Source organism: Notamacropus eugenii, chromosome 6, assembly GCF_028372415.1.
Source record: "Notamacropus eugenii isolate mMacEug1 chromosome 6, mMacEug1.pri_v2, whole genome shotgun sequence".
Taxonomy (NCBI): domain Eukaryota; kingdom Metazoa; phylum Chordata; class Mammalia; order Diprotodontia; family Macropodidae; genus Notamacropus; species Notamacropus eugenii.
In genome coordinates, this window is record NC_092877.1 from 313,462,456 (window position 1) to 313,475,102 (window position 12,647).

Genomic DNA, 12,647 nt, shown 5'->3' on the forward strand with positions numbered 1-12,647 from the left:
TTAAGATTTTTTCCATCATCAGTTTCTTAATTTTAGGTAAAGAATGAAACAATAAACCAAATCCTGATTTGTAGGCTCTCACAATGAAAATCTAACAGGCTTTCCTGAGTTTGCACAAGCTGGCTCACCACTGCACGTGGCCAACTTTGTGATCAGTCTTTCAAAATTCAGGCAGGCTAGCCCTCAAACAATAAGCATGTGGTCTACATTTAATGCCTCTTAGGCTGGTATGGACCTATCTATCAATGCTTGGACTTCATGGAGATAGCCTTTGAAAACCCAGGGTCACCTAAATGCTCTGATGGAAAATGAGAATAGGACATTAGGCGACTTTCTTGACAACTCAAACTCATTCTTCCTTTAAAGGCTTTCAGAGAAGAGTCTGCAGCCTCCTTCAGTAACCAAGATAGGCCAAAACCCTGGAAGTTCTGCACACTTACAAAAGAAAGGTATGTTAATTATGTTTTCTTCGGGAAAAAAATCAGTTTCACTGGTAGCAAGTAAGCAAGATATTTTTCCTCCCAAAATCCCACATTCAGCTTTTTCCATATTGCAATCCTAATGCTAGTATTTGGAAAATATTTAGCCTGTTAAAATGACAAAGCAAAAGCTTTTTGTCAGTGATAAAACAACAAAAAGGAGAATAGTCCAAAGGGAAATATTCCAAAGGAATATAGGTTTCCTACAAGAAGTACAAAATAATCTCTTGTGGTACCACTGCGACTGACATTTTAAGTTGGAAGAGCATTGTGGATTTTCCCAAACTCAGAGCACTTGGTCACGGTCTGTTTGGTCTGAGTTTTGTGGTTTTTTTGGTTTTTTTTTTTTTAGGTTCTCATCATTACCTGACAAAACAGTGTTTTTCCTTTAAAGGTAAAAAAGACTCATTGTGGAAGTTCTAGCAAGTTTCTGGGAAGCCAGGTATTCCCAAGCAAGGATACCTGGAAATCAGTGTATAAGCACAATAAACATACAGTAGAAAGTTTACTTAAAATACATAGATTCTGGGAGAAGGTAATCAGTGGTTAGGGAAATATTTAGTGAACTAAAAGCATTAGAGTTTGCAATATTTTCTCTTCCCAAAATGCATTAGAATAATATGCATACAAGACCGTAAAAAAAAAACCACCCACTCTAAAACTAAGAAGCTTCTACAACTTCATTCAGATGGATGATTCAAAAGACTGAGAAAAAAATGTCATTAGTAAAAAGGAAGAGATATTTGACTGCACATTATAGGGATGTCAAGATAGTTTTCTCCTTTTATTTATTTGAAAGATTCCCCCTCCCCTCACTTTTAAAAACTATTGGTTATTGAGACATTTCCTTGGTTTAGATAAAAAGCGTTACCACAGTTTTCTTTCATTACAAAATCACTTGTAACTAAGCTAGTCTGTTATCTCGAACTGGAAAGAAAATTAAATCTTAAAAACTACATTGATTCTTGGTTTGCTTGCTGTTCATTCCCAACTGACATGTATAGTCCCTTAAACTGACTTCCTGGGAACTGTGAAGGATATTTTCACAGGGTGGGGTGCACTGTGGTAAATAACCTTCCCTCTCCCCACTCCTTCCATGGAATATCACTGAGTTTCCTTTATTTATTTGAGCTCCAGGCAGAAAAGCATAACAGAATGCAATGGATTTTTAAAAATACTATTTTCTACATTTAATTTTTACCATCTTGATTTTTTTCAAAGCCACTTCTAAGATTAACAGTATAGAAAGGGAGTCCTGACTTTTTTTTTTTTTCATTTTCCTAAGAGAAAGTTTTTCCTTCATCAAGGACTGGCTTTCATCTCCTGTACTGTACATTGAGACAAATGATTTGTTGAACCAATCTTAGGTCTTGTTTCTGGATTTCCCAAAGCAAGCTGAATTTCAATGTCTTTCAGAGAACAGGAAGACTTCTTTGTTTCGAGTAACTGTAAGAAGAAAAGCTGTTTGTGGTTTCATTGTTTTTATTTTTTAGTTGAAAGAAGTTAATGGGAAGGAAGAGTAGTCATGTGCTTCTGAATTTAATTTCCTTGAATTTTCAGTCGAAGATTATGTTTATCATATAGAAGAATTAATATATAGCAAAGACTTGCTACCCCCCATCCCAAGAAAAGTACCAGAGCTCGTTAAGACTTTTTTAAAAGGGTCAAAATAAATTTTAAAATATTGTTGTTTACTTATTTTAGTTGTGATCCACTCTTCAACCTACTTGGAGTTTTCTTGGTAAAGGTACTAGAATGGTTTGCCATTTTCTTCTCTAGTTCATTTTACAGATGAGGAAACTGAGGTAAATAGTGTTAAGTGACTTGACCAGGGTAACACATCTAGTAAGTGTCAGCGGTAACATTTGAACTCAGGTCTTCCTGACTCCAGATCCAATGTTCTATCCAATGTGCCACCTAGTTGCCCAGATTAAGGAATAAATATGCAAAAAAGTAAAATACTAACAATGTAAAGTCCTTGAGAGCAGGGATAGTTTCCTCCTTGCCTTTGCATCTCTAAGCATAAGCAAAGTGCCTGACACATAGTAGGCACTTACTTAATATAGCCTTATTAAATTGAATTGAATTGTTGGACTCTTGCTTTTTTTTCAAATTGAACAATTTTATTTTATTAGAGCAGATATTAATCACAGGCAACTTTCTTGTCTCTGAATCTTTTGTTCGTACAAATTTTAGCTTAGATGATCAATGATTTCCTGATGCCTCTAGAAGGTAGTAAAAAAGGTGGCATTTCTTTCTTGAACATGTTTGCATTCTATCCCATTTTTAATTTGTTGAAGGACAGGTGATAAACAAAATGACCCCTAGAGGCTCCTTCAGTTCAAAGGATCCATGACCTTTTTACGATTCAGGACACAGTGAGTTCTTCCTGTCTTAGGCTGGATGAAGATGAAGGGGGTGATTTTCTTTCCTTATGTTGATTTAAACTAAGTCCACAGATCATCCTATTACCTTTCCTTGAAAATGCCATTCATTAGATGCAGGTGTTGAACCTGACTACTTAAAGAAACCAAGGCTTATCAAGTAACTTTTTGTGTGTGTTAAATACCTGAACAACTTTTCCTACAACTGGCTTGGTGCTCAAAATGATGTGAGAACACACATATAAGAGAATATGATTTTTGCTTTGAAAGTTAATCAATTTTCATTTAATTACCATTCTGTTTATATATTAGGTTAATCGATTTTTAGTTAGCATTAAAAAAAAAGCAAACCCATTCCTTTGTTTCTTAACAGGTGAACCCTTCTGGTTACAGTAGTGTAATTCCCAGGCGACTTTTCAAAATTAACATTAATCTAATAAAGCTAAACTGACAACTGTAAAGTATGTCCCAAAAGTCTTAGTGCAGTTGTATTTTATTAAAGTTGAACTCTACATTGAGACTTTGAGATACTTTTGAGTTCAACTGGTAGATATGCTTCTGTCATGACAACAAACAGGAAAACCAAGTCAAAGATGTTTATTTGCTTCCTGAGAAAAAAAACCCTACATCTTTAAAATTCCTCCCACCTCAAAATATGGTATTTCACTATATTTGACCAATAGGGCTCTTACTCTTATATGGAATTAAGACCAGATTTATATGCATTTTAAAAATGAAATAATAATAGTATTAATGATGACAGTCTGTTTAACAGTGAATAGAGAGCTCACATGGGAATCAAGAAGACCTGAGTTCAAATTCTGCCTGTGATATATATACCAGTATATGTGACCTTAGGCAAGTGATTTGAACTCTGAATATCCAAGGTAAAGTGCTAAGACTGTAAGTTTCAGAGAAGCTGCCCATTTGTATTGGTAGAAGATATTTCCTTACTGGGCAGTTCCCTATACCAATGAAATACTAGACCTGATTTTTAAAAATGATGATGCTAAGCATACCAGGGGTCAGCTGGATGACTCAGTGGAAATAAATTCTGAGCCTAGATTCAGGAAAACTCATCTTTCAGAGTTAAAATCTGGCCTCAGGCACTTACTAGCTGTGTGACCTTGGGCAAGTCACTTAACCCTATTTGCCTTAATTTCTTCATCTGTAAAATGAGCTAGAGAAGCAAATGGTAAACCACTCCAGTATATTTTCTAAGAAAACCCCCAAATATGATCAGGAAGAGTTGAATATGAGTGAAATAACTGAAAAACAACAAGTATATTAAAGATTTACATAGTACCTTCCTTCTAGAGAGTTTAAAGTGATTTCGCATTAATTACTTTACAGTCTTCCTAAGATGTCAATAAAGGATAATGTTATTCCAATTTTGTACATGGAGAAATTAAAAGCAGAGACGGGTTAAGTGGTTTGGCCATGATCTCACAGTCACTAGAGAATCAATCGATCAATCATCGATCAATAAACATTTATTAAGAGCCTACCACATACTATGGTCTAGCAATACAAAAAGGGGCAAAAAGACAGTCCCCAGAAAAGTGACTAGAATTTCTCTTTCTCAGCTTCCAACCTATCAAATGACTGAATAGGCAGTTCTTGTGGTGGGCAGAAAATCCAGTAGAGTCCCACTTTCAACCATCTCAGCCAAAGCTTGAAGTTTTCTTTCTCAGTTCTCATTAGTCTATTTTTTGTAGCAAGAAAAGCAGACTAAGGTGCTACTGTGCCCTTCCTGTAGTGGGTTTTGTTAATCATTTCTCCATCTCATTCTCCCTAGAAGTCTTCCCACAAAAGTTCATCATGATGCAATTTTCATGCAGGGCAGACACACAGTCTCATAGAAAATGGAATTCTGGGAAATTCTAGCATACCCATCCTTGAGTCTTAGAACTTCACTGGAAAGATAGCCCTTCTCTGACATGTCCCTGTAGAGGATGAACTGTGTGTAAGGATACCTATTCATTTTAAAGATACTTCCTGATGACAAAAGGTGATTTTGAGCAGTAGTTTCTTGGACTATTAATTAACTATTGGACTATTAACAAACTGTTTGTTTGGTCAGAAATATACAATAACTGAGACTGTAGGAGAGGAGAGCAAAGTCTGGATTTAATCTTCCACATTGTGACCTTGTGGCTTCTTGGGTCTTAATGTTCTCTGATCTCTTAGTTTGGTGTGTGATTGTAAAGATATGCTACAGGAAATCATTTGCAAAGTTTTGCCTGTACCCATGTCATACTTTCATTAAGATACTCTTAATGCGTGAATAAACCATTTCCACAAAGTTTTTATAGAGGTGAGGAAGCAGGAGCAGTCAATAACTGTGGACATCCCTGTCTTTCGCTTCTCTCTCTCTCTTTTTCTCTCTCTTTCCTTCTCTCCCCCTCTCCTGCTATTCTCACATACTATGGTTGAAAGATTCCAGTTGTGGAGATTTTACGATCATTGCTGATCCAAACCAATCACCATAAACATTGTAGCAATTCTATTCGGTTTTTAAGCTGTTTACTGTTCTTTCAATTCCACTTTCAAATGCTCTCAGATAACCTGGCTTAGCTGGATCTCACACCAAGCTCTCTACAGGTTTGCTTTCTCTCCCACTACCTTTCATTAACTTGTAAGGCAAGTTGGTTCCTAGTTTTCTGTCATCCTCCTCCATAATATTTTGAAAATTAGCTTATAATTCAAGTCAATTTTGCCATAGACTGTCGTCTCTCTGCTTGGCTAGAAGATCCAATGTTCCCTGGCTGAAGCTATTCCCAGGCAATTCTGACCTTCTTACAGTGGCCTTGGTTGAACTTCTCCAAGAAATGGTGATAAAATTACGGTCACTTTCCATTATTCAATTAACAGCTTATTTAAATAGGTCAGGTGGGAGCTTCTGTGATCATACAAAATTTCTCTAGCCCATCTTTGTCCTTTCCTCTAATCTGGTATTTGATTTTGCCTATACACTAATTAGTTGATGACATAGTAGAACATGGATAATTGATTCTGAATTTGTTGCTTCCTGTTAAGTTATAGCTGGTTTTATTTTTTACAGTGTCCAATGTGTGCCATTTTCTCAAATGTTCTAACTCTTTTCTTAATTAGAATATTAATAATAAAGTACTAGCATGAGATTTTTGAATGATCTATAAGACTTTGGCCTCTCATTTCTTGTTGCAGATAATATTTTTCAATTCTTTTTGCCTTTCCCCTACAGGGATTCAATGTGACAATTAGGAGCCCAACAAATATAGACAATGTTTTGCTACTTTACATAACTTTAGGAATCGTAGAAGTTTAATGTCAACTTAAACTTTAAAAATCCCATGAATATTTGGATCTCCTGGGTATTCAAAAAATCTTGTGATAAGCATTCTTATCTAAATCTTATCTTATCTTTGCTAAAGATGCTTTAGCAAAACTTTACCTTTCCAGTGACAAACATTTTGAAGAAGTATTTGTGAGTTTTTCTTCTAGTTTTCCTCCATGGAGGAGGAAATTCCTCATTGTGGTGTGGAGGTGACCCTGTAGGTTGTGCCAGCTGAGTCTAAGCTCTGGGAGGCTCTACCAAGCAGGCAGATTTTGATTATGGGCTTTACAGGGGACTGTCATCTGAGGCTCCCTCTAGCTAAATTGGGAGAGGCTCACCACTGGAGGGTTAACCACCGGATGATGACATTTTTGGCTGTAATAATTTATGAAGGCTGTCTTCTGAAGTGTAGAGAGTCTGTGACTTGTGTGGACAGAGGCAATGCCCAGACCCTGTGAAATCATGGATCTTTTGGTATAGCCGAGTTTCTTCTAATTTTATAGCAGACTGAGCATATTTTGGTTTTTTTCTCTCTTCTAAAAGAATTCTCTGAAAACTTTCTAAATCTCTTAACTATTTTTTTTTCAGAATATGCTCACACAGATCTTAATTGGTCTTTTCACATTCCTTGTACAATCAAATTATGAGGTGTATGAGACAAATACTCTGTAGACTAACTGCTACAAGCTCATATAAATTCTAGTCAATATAAGGTAAATATAGAGGAAAATTATAATTGGCATACTTAATTATAGTTTGTCCTAATACAGATGGCACAGAGGAATTAAATACTTCAATCTGATCCCATAATAAGTCAAATGAAAAACTGTTTCCCTTCTTGCATAAAAATTTTTATCTTTGTTTTTCTTTCTCTTCCCAAACCCATGTCTTAATTATGTCTTAATGAGAATTCCTTAGACAATATTCCAATTCAGAAAACTTGGCCTGAAGTTCTCCAGTATTTCCGTACATTGTGATTTTGAATTTTTAGTTTCAAGTTAAAAGCCCAAAAAGAGGGGAAAATTCATGTAATGAGAGCAAAGGGTAAGAAATGGGCTGTTTACATGCTAAACTGATACACAAGTAAGGCTAAGAGACTAGAAAAAGGTCCCCATCACCAATGTAGCACCCTTGGAATATCTATGGGAGGATAGATAAAAATCATACAAGATGGAAAGACAGAGAAAGGTTGTAATCTGCAGTACTCTGCATGGGAGTAGTCCATGGATATGCTAGAGCCAGCTTGACATAGAGCTTAATTGTTAAATTTTCAGTGTGAGCATTCACATCTCTAAAAATATTACAAAACAGGGTAGCTAGGTAGCAAAATGGATAGAGCACTGAAGTAGGAATCAGGAAGGCTCATCTTCATGAGTTTAAATCTAGCTTTTGACACTTACTAGAAGTGTAATCCTGAGCAAGTCACCGTTTGCCTCAGTTCCTCATCTGTAAAATGAACTAGAGGAGGAAATGGTAAACCCATTCCAGTGTCTTTGACAAGAAAACCCCAACTGGGGCCATGAAGAGTCAGGCATGATTGAAATGACTAATCAACATGAAAGCAGACTGTTGTCTGGATTTGGCCCTTTAGGTCAAAGTTTGCTGAACCCCCCATTGTAGACTTAAGAAAGCAGTGTAGAAAATGTTGATAATGTATTTTAAACTTAAAAGTGTTCCATTCTACTCCCCCTCCCAAGTGGCTGTTAATAATTTACCATTGTACCCCTGGAATAGATAATCCTTTTATTCCTTCCTAATTGATTCCCTATCTCACTGTGCACAAATATTATTCAATTCCTCAGCTTCTCATTCCCTACTCTCTCCACTGAGGATGTCACCTCTTACTTTACTGAGAAAAATGAGGTCATTTGCCATGAGCTTTCTCTCCCTTCCTATCTCAAAACCTTTTCACATAATCTCCTCTCTCTTCCTTTCCCTGAGTCTCTCCAAGAGATTGGTGTTTCTTCCCCTTTCCAAGATTGTACCTTACTGTGTTCTTTAGCAAATTGAAACCTCAATCAACATTGTGTCTAACCTTTACCCTCTTCCTATATACCAGTCCCATCTCTATTGCCATTTTATATGCCCAAAACTCACCGATATCTTCACTAGACCCTATCAAAACCTCAAACTAAAATCTTGTATCTCTGTCTCCCTTTCTCAACCAAACTCCTAAAAAGGCTTTTTACACTCAGTCCTCTCTCCTTTTCCTCACTCCTTTGGAATCTGGATTTCAATCTTATCACTCAGCTGCTCTCTCTGAAGTTAACAAAAATCTCTTAATGGCTAAATGTGATTTTCTTTTCTCAGACCTCATATTTGCTGACCTTTCCACTGAATCTGACTCTACTGACTTCCTCATCTCTTGGATAATCTTTTCTCTCTGAGTTTTCATAACATTAGTCTCCCACTTCTCTTCTTACCCATTTCACTACTTTTCCATCTCCTTTGCTGACTCATCACTGATATCATTATGCCTCCTCTTTACAGATGCTTCCAAAAAACTCCTTTTTTTAAAGTCAATTTATTTTTAGTGTTCAACATTTACTTCCATCAGTTTAAAATTTTCCTCCTCCCTATCTCTGTCCCTCCCCAAGACAGCCTGTAATCTGATATAGGCTTTACATATACCTTCCAATTAAACATATTTTCATATTAGTCATGTTATATAGAAAAATTAGGATGAATGGGAGAAACCATGAGAAAGAAAAAACAAAACAAAACAAAAGAGAGTTTTGCTCTACATTCAGACTCCATAGTTTGTTCTCTGGATGTGGATGGCATTTTCCATCATGAGACCTTTGCATTACTGAGAAGGGCTAAGTCTATCAAAATCAGTCATTGAAGACTGTGGCTGTTACTGTGTATAATGATCTTCTGGTTCTGCTCATTTCACTCAGCATCAGTTCATATAAATCTTTCCAGGTTTTTCTGAAGTCTGCCTGTTCATCATTTCTTATAGCACAGTAGTATTCCATTACATTGATATACCACAACTTGTTCAGTCATTCCCTAACTGATGGGCATCCCCTCAATTTCTGGTTCTTGGCTACCACAAAGAGAGCTGCTATAGATATTTTTGTACATGTGGGTCCTTTCCCCATTTTTATGTTTTCTTTAGGATACAGCCCCAGAAGCAGTATTACTGGGTCAAAGTGTATGCACATTTTTATAGCCCTTTAGACTTAGTTCCAAATTGCTCTCCAGAATGGTTGGATCAGCTTACAGCTCTACCAACAATGAATTAGTGTTCCAACTTTCCCATATCTTCTCCAATATTTATCATTTTCCTGTTTTGTCATGTTAGCCAATCTAATAGACGTGATGTGGCACCTCAGAGTTGTTTTGATTTGCATCTCTCTAATCAATAGTGATTTAGAACATTTTTTTCATATGACTACAGATAGCTTTAATTTCTTCCTCTGAAAAGTGCATGTTCATATGACTTGTATTCTTGTAAATTTCACTCAGTTTTCTATATATTTGAGAACTGAGGCCTTTTCAGAGACACTAGTTGCAAAAGTTCTTTCCCAGTTTTCTGCTTCCCTCCTAATCTTCACTGCATTGGCTAAGACCTTCTTCTGAGCTCTCCTCTCTATATATTCTCTTTCTCTTTCTCACCTCTCTTTCAGTGAATTCATCAGCTATCATAAGTTTAATTTTTAATCCTTATGTGGATGATTCAGATATGCTGCTCTAATATTTTCCCTGAATCCCAGTTCCACATTACAGCTGCTTAATGGACATTTTAAACTCAACATATTCCAACACAGCTCATTACCTCTCCCCCTCCCCCCAAACCCCATCCCCCCAACCTCATCCCTCTTCCAAACTTCCTTATAAATATATATCAAAGACGCTATCATTCTTCTAGCCTTGCATGTTTCATAACCTTGTTATTATCTTGGACTCCTCATTCTCCTTCACCCCATTTATTCATTCAGTTGCCAAATCCCAGTGCTCAGTTCTACCTTCCTATCTCCCACATTTGACCTCTTTCTCAACTCAAACAATCACCACTGTAGCTTAGATTAATACAACAGTCTCCTAATTGACCTCTCTGCCTACTTTATTCTATTCTCCACACAGCTGTCAAAATGATTTTCCTTATGTACCAATGTAATCACATCACTCCCTTACTCAATAAAACCCAGTAAGTCCCTATTGGTTCTAAAATCAAATATAGATTCTTCTCTTTAGCTTTTAAAATCCTTTACAATCTTGCCAACATTGTTTTAGCTTCATTGTATATTAGTCCCCTTTCTGCACTCCAAGATCCAGCCAAATTGATCTCTTCTTAGTTTTACACCCAGGACCCTGAATCTCCCATCTCTGTGCCTTTGTGCTGGTCATCTCCCGTGCCTGAAATGCACTTCTTCCTCATCTCTGCCTTTCTTCTTTTAATACATAGCTCAAGCAAAAACTTCATGAAGTCATTCCTGATTTCTCCAACTGCTAATGCTTTCCCTCTTTCATGACCTTGCAATCATCTACTTTGCATTTATTCATATTTATTCTTTGTATTTGTTCTGTATATAGTTAGTGCTTAATAAATGCTTTTGCATTCATTCATATATATTGCATGGACTTCATCTCTGCCATGAGGATGTAAGCTTCTCAAGAAGAGGGATTGTTTCATTTTTTGTCTCTGTATTCCTAGCACCTGAATAGTACATGGCACATAGTAGGTTCTTTTTTTAATTAAATTTATTTATTTAACTTTTAACATTCATTTTCACAAAATTTTGGGTTACAAATTTTCTCCCCTTTTATCCCCTCCCCCCCCAAACACCAAGCATTCTAATTGCCCCTATGACCAGTCTGCTCTCTCTTCTATCATCCCTCTCTGCCCTTGTCTCCGTCTTCTCTTTTGTCCTATAGGGCCAGATAGCTTTCTATACCCCTTTACCTGTATTTCTTATTTCCTAGTGGCAAGAACATTACTCGACAATTGATCCTAACACTTTGAGTTCCAGCTTCTTTACCTCCCTCCCTCTCCACCCCTTCCCTTTGGAAGGCAAGCAATTCAATATAAGCCAAATCTGTGTAGTTTTGCAAATGACTTCCATAATAGTTGTGTGCTGGGGATGGAAGCTCAATTCCATGTGGACAGTCTCGGGCGGGTAAAGGTGGGAACTTCTAAATCTTAGAGTTCTCACAAGGCCCCCCAGGAAACGACTGGGAATCGAGGTGAACCGAGCTATCTCGTGTATTTCCGCCTCTTCCCATGAGAAACGTGATGGGAGAGAGCTCTCCCCGCCCTCGAGATTGTCCCGGATCTGGGCACACCTAGTTACCTAACAGGCTCGGTATTGACGTGCAAACTATGCGACGGGAGAGCTTAAGTAGGATCAGGAAAGCCTGAAAGTTCTCTTGGGTGGAGGGGCATGGAGCAGACAGGACACAAGGCTCCGCTTTTCCTCTCTCTTCTCTCCCCTCCCCCTCTCTCCCCACTTATACTTCTACTTCCAATCTCTTATTGTAAGATCTTTGCCTCCTTGGGAGATTCTTCGCTCCCTCCTAAGGAAGAATCCCCCTGCACTTGTAACTAGACCCTGAAATAAAGCTCAACCCTTGTTCGACTCTGGAACATCCTTTCTCTCATACGAGCATCCGGTTTGGCCAACCAAAGACCTCCGATAGAGGTAAGGGAAGACTCGGGTAGCCCTCAGGCCTCTAGGCCTGGCAGTTGTGTTGTATAGGACTAACTGTATTTCCCTCCATCCTATCCTGTCCCCCATTACTTCTATTCTCTTTTGATCCTATCCCTCCCCATGAGTGTCGACCTCGAATTGCACTCTCCTCCCCATGCCCTCCCTTCTATCATCCCCCCCACCCTGCTTGTCCCCTTGTCCCCCACTCTCCTGTATTGTGAGATAGGTTTTCATACCCAAATAAGTGTGCATTCTATTCTTTCCTTTAGTGGAATGTGATGAGAGTAGACTTCATGTTTTTCTCTCACCTCCCCTCTTTATCCCTCCACTAATGAGTCTTTTGCTTGTCTCTTTTATGAGAGATAATTTGCCCCATTCAATTTCTCCCTTTCTCCTCCCAATATATTTCTCTCTCACTGCTTGATTTCATTTTTTTTTAAGATATGATCCCATCCTCTTCAATTCACTCTGTGCACTCTGTCTCTATGTATGTGTGCGTGTGTGCATGTGTGTGTGTGTAATCCCACCCAGTACCCAGATACTGAAATGTTTCAAGAGTTACAAATATTGTCTTTCCATGTAGGAATGTAAACAGTTCAACTTTAGTAAGTCCCTTATGACTTCTCTTTGCTGTTCACCTTTTCCTGGTTTTCTTCATTCTTGTGTTTGAAAGTCAAATTTTCTTTTCAGCTCTGGTCTTTTCATCAAGAATGCTTGAAAATCCTCTATTTCATTGAAAGACCAATTTTTCCCCTGAAGTATTATACTCACTTTTGCTGGGTAGGTGATTCTTGGTTTTAGTCCTAGTTCC